We start from the raw sequence: 5,042 nt of genomic DNA on the forward strand, positions 1-5,042 counted from the left end.
TCTATCCACCTTTCAAAAGACATAAAATTATGAGAAGATAGCACCAGAAACTACGTGAACATTTCGGCTAAAGGCAAAGAGAAAGTTAAGGGTGTTTTCACAAGGAAATCCAAAGAAGACAACCAGAAGGAAACAAGTTCAACATGGCCATACCAACCTTGGTAAAAGCACTAGAGTGGAAACCCAAGCTGCAGAGAAAGCGGGAGAAGGAAAGAAAACTTGGTTCAAACGGATAGCACAAGGAAACCCAGTACAAATTCTGGCTTTGGCATTATCTTGGTAATCCTGATTTTTTTGTCATAGGTGACTCTAATACTAGTCCTATTGCTGTAAAACGAGTCCAAATCCTATCAAGTTAAAAATCACCTCATTGACTTGTTGGGTGTAGGTGGCACCCTTGTCCTCCCACACCAAGAGATCAGTTCTAGCAAGAGGGCTCCAATGCATCTTGATGGTGCTGTTGTTAGGATGTCCAGTGATGTTCTGCTGCCTGAAATACATGGTGGGAGGAGGGTGCACTTCATTCATTACTCAGTCAATATCTTGGCCTTGAAGAAGCAATGCAGGTAGAAAACCTGCCAGGTGTCTAGTCCAATGAAGCAGAACATTAAAGAGGCACTGAAGTACAGGACTCAAGTGTTTGTTGATTCATTGGTATCATACATCTCCTCCTCTCTCTTCTTCATGTAGCAAAATCATTAACAATAGATTCTGAGAGGTCTAGGCATTGCAGTTCCACCTGTAATGGCTTAAGCTTTGCAATCTCCTTGTAATTTTTTTTTTTTTTTTGCCTCCACTCCATGCTTCATGTCTAGGATCACGACTTGGTCAGGTATCCGCCTTGTTTCCTTACTCTCAAAACACACTTCAAACATGTTATAATCTTCCAGAGTAAAGGCGAATTTCCCTTTGGTTGCATCCTGCTTGGAGTAGAGCACGTGGCCAGCAGAATCTGTGACCTTGAGGTGTTTGTGCAGGCCGCCAGTGCCCCCAGACTGGTTGGAGGTCTTGTACGTGCCCATCACTAGCAGGTCCTTGTGGATGTCCTCATGGAGGCACTTTCAGGAGTTAATGGGCAGGTAGAAGGAGATGGTGAGGACCAAGCTGGGGCTGAGCAGAAACAAAAACAGCCATGCAAACATTGTTACTGAAAAAAGAAAAAAAGAATTGAAGGGTGAAGCACTGACATATGCTATGCCATAGATAAACCATAAAATATGTGAAAGAAGCCAACACAGAAGGCTGCATGTATGATAGCATTTACATGAAATGTCCAACGAAGGCAAACCCATAGAGACGGAATGTAAACTAGAGCTTTCCAGAGGCTGAGGGAAAGGGAGAGTGAGGAGTGACTGCTAAGGGGCACTGAGATTATTTATGGGGTGATAAATATGTTCTGAAATTAGAACAGTGGTATTAGATAGGGGTGATGGTTGCAAAACTCTGTAGATATACTCAAAACGACTGAATCACGGAAGTTTTAAAAGTGAATTTATAGTAAGTGAATTATACCTCAATTAAAAATGTTAACAAGTAATAAGACACTCCAAATTTTAGTTACCTACATAGTCACCCAGCTAATGACCACATTTCCCAGCCTCTTTGTAATCAGAGTGGTCATGTGATTAAGCTTGGGCCAATGAGATTTCAGGAGAAGTGATGAGCAACAAGCTGCTGCCCCTGGAGTCCTCCTTCTCCTTCACCTGGTCTGCATGGAGGTGATCATTGTGTCACCAGGGACTAGACAGAGGCAAAACCCGAGGATGGCAGAGCAACAAGATGGAAGGAACCTGGGTCTCCAGATACTCTGATGGAGAAGAGCTGTCCTGCCAGCCCTGGGCTGCTCCTCACAGACTGCTTCTTGAGGGGGAAATAAACCTTGATCTTATTTAAGCCAAAGCCATGAAGTGACTTATTTTTTCCCTCTGCTTCCTGCTTTGACATGTCTCTCCCTGAGGCAATGAGTGCAGAAATGACCTGATGACCTGAATAGGAGAAGAGGTAAGAGAGGGCTTGGAGGAAGTCTGTGGGCAAAAAATGGATAATTTTAAAAACATCATCCCACAGCAGTACTTCTCATGGCTCTTAGGATGAAGTTCAGAATACCAAGTATGCCCCTCCAACATGCCCGGGACTTGCAAGGCCAGATCCTGAATCAAGGCCAGGATGTGGCTTTGCCTTTGCTCCCAGTTTACTGCAGGTTCTCCAGGTACTCGCATGGAATCACCACTTCAGAACACTTTCCACTTTGTCTAACTATACATTCATTTATGTTTCCTCTTGGTTGATGTCTGTCTTCTCCATGAGGCTGTTTAATAGACCACGGCAAGCACTTGGTGCATGATAAATGCTTCATACCATTTGTTGAAAAAACATTAAACGAATGAGGGAAGGTATTGTAAATTAGGGGCTTTTATTAGTCTGATCTCTTGACTTTAAGTGACAGAATTACGGGCAGGGTGCGGTGGCTCACGCCTGTAATCCCAGCACTTTGGGAGGCTGAGGCGGGTGGATCACGAGGTCAAGAGATCGAGACCATCCTGGTCAACATGGTGATACCCCGTCTCTACTAAAAATACAAAAAATTAGCTGGGCATGGTGGCGCGTGCCTGTAATCCCAACTACTCAGGAGGCTGAGGCAGGAGAATTGCCTGAACCCAGGAGGCGGAGGTTGCGGTGAGCCGAGATCGCGCCATTGCACTCCAGCCTGGGTAACAAGAGCGAAACTCCGTCTCCAAAAAAAAAAAAAAAAAAAAAAGTGACAGAATTACAACTCAAATACACAGGCAAAAACAAGGTGGTATGGCTGATGTAACTGGGAAGTATAAGCTCTAGACAGAGACAATAAAACCAGTCTCTCTACATTACTGTCTCTACTGTCCTTAAGTGGGCTTCTTACAAGGTGGCACAGAAATCGCTGCTACTCTCAGGCTCTTGTCTCTCCAGTTGGGCTACCTACCTTAGGGGGAAAAAAAGGACTTTTAAATTTCCCAGTGGTACCAGCAAAAGTCCCAGAATTTACTCTAACTGGTCCAGTGTGTGTTGTGTGATTACCAATGATCCAATCCCTGAGGCCAAGGACATCTGGTACTGTCTTATTTTTGAAGTGATGTTTGAGCCCACACTAAATTTAGGATAGAGGAGATTTGTGAAAGTGGAGATGGGGAAAGGGCCTTCTTGGGAATGTTTGAGGATAGGCACAGTGAGGCAGGCAAACACAAAGCCTGAGAAGGTGTTAGGAGAAGGATTGTATTTACTGGTTTCTGTCCATTGCATGTGATAGATGATCAATTATAAGTTTCTTTGTCAATGATAATGATTTTCTCATACAACGTGAAGCCCAGAGGATTGGGCAGCTCCAACTTTGGATAAGTTAGTGGCTCACAGTTGCCAGCAGGAATGGAACCACAAATGGAGCAGGTGCCATTCATCTTCCTCTTACAATCCTCAGCATGTTCATGGTCATGAATTGACTGCTTTGGATCCAGGCGCCAAGAGCAGACAAGATACATCTGGCGAAGAAGATGTGCATCTTCTCTACCGTCACAGGAAAGCTTTCAATTGGGGTTCTTATTTGCAAGCAATTCAAATAGACTCCATGTAACTTAAGCTTATACCATCTCCCCAAAAGGAATTTTTGCAATGGTGTATTAGTTAAAATCATATTTTCTGCAAGAAATAGACAATCTCAAAATAATGATGGTTTAAATAAGATGGGAATGTATTTCTTATTTTTGAGAAGTCCATAGGTGGACAATCCACGGCTGCTAGAGATTTGCACAGTGCTAGAGACCCAGGCTCTTCCCAACTCAACTCTGCCATCCCAGATGAAGGTCTTCATTCCATGGCTCAAGATGGCAGCTAGAGCTCTGCCATCACGTGCACATGTCAGGCAGCAGGATGGGTTAAGGAGAAAGAAGAGGGGCAAATTCCAAATGAAAACATATGTCCACACAAAGACCTATATGAGAACAGTTAGGGATGCTTTCTTCATATTACCTTCAGACTGAAAGCAACGCAATTGTCTGTCAACTGGTGAATGGATGCACACACTGTGGTTGATCCGTGCAACGGAATACTACTCAGCAATAAAAGGGATAGAGTTATCGCTCATGAAACGGTACAAATGAGTTAGAAAGCGTCATGCAAGGCAGAAGCTGCACGACGTTTTTTTTTTTTTTGAATGTCACATAGCGTAATTTCCACCACACCATCATGATAGGACTGATCAAAACAGAGTCAAGCGGGGGATCAAAGGGAGGCAGTGTTAAGGAATTTGCATCAATGTTTAAAAATTACCACAGTGTTATCTTGGACCAGAGGTAGAGATGGGTGGTTAATGGTGTTAGATGATGCTGAGTGGACAAACAGATTGAGGCAAAGGGAGAAATGACCAGATTCAACAATTAATCCATCTGCATAGAATTAACTTAAGAGCTTAAGTGGGAGGTGGGAAAGCCAAGACAATCAGTGTAGGCTGCAGAAATGCAGCACACCGAAAGTAGGTGGCCCAGCAGAATAGAGAGGCGCTCCTGCACATTCCTCTTAGGAACTTCTGGAAAGAGTTGTCTGCACTCCTGTCTTCTGCTTCAACTCCCTGCCCACTCCCTCAGCCTTGGCCACCCGGATTCTGCTCCCACTGCCACTGAAACGTCTCTGGAAGGCGCTTCTCTCCTCTGCTTGGGCCACCTGAAGCACTCGATGCGTGGATCCCGCCCTTCTCCTCTGATTTCCTCTACTGGTTGTACTTTCCTAAAGTCCTCCCGAGTTTGTGGCTGCTGCTTCTCTGATGCCAACTGTTTCTTCTGTCACCTCAAAGTCAGTGTTTTCCAGGGATCTTCCCTGGTTCTTCTTCTCTCTGGGCCCTCTCTTGTCCACCCTCGTGGCTTCAGTCTTTACCTCTTTGTTGATCATTTTCAAATCTCGGTCTGAAGTGTAGGCTCCTCTCCTGGACTTCAGACTTCAATAATGCATTATTTCCTGAACAATGAAATGCCACACAGGCATCTCAAATTTGGACTATCCAGAGTTGAACTCATGAT

The 5,042-nt window shown here is 44.4% G+C and overlaps 1 pseudogene; it reads right to left on the bottom strand.

Annotated features, from left to right (window-relative positions):
- Positions 1-527: 527 nt before the first annotated feature.
- Positions 528-3,512, bottom strand: LOC105705454 (transmembrane emp24 domain-containing protein 10-like; annotated as a pseudogene).
- Positions 3,513-5,042: the final 1,530 nt, after the last annotated feature.

This window comes from Aotus nancymaae, unplaced genomic scaffold (assembly GCF_030222135.1).
Source record: "Aotus nancymaae isolate 86718 unplaced genomic scaffold, 86718_ANA_hifiasm-v0.15.2.pri h1tg000046l, whole genome shotgun sequence".
NCBI classification, from domain to species: Eukaryota; Metazoa; Chordata; class Mammalia; order Primates; family Aotidae; genus Aotus; species Aotus nancymaae.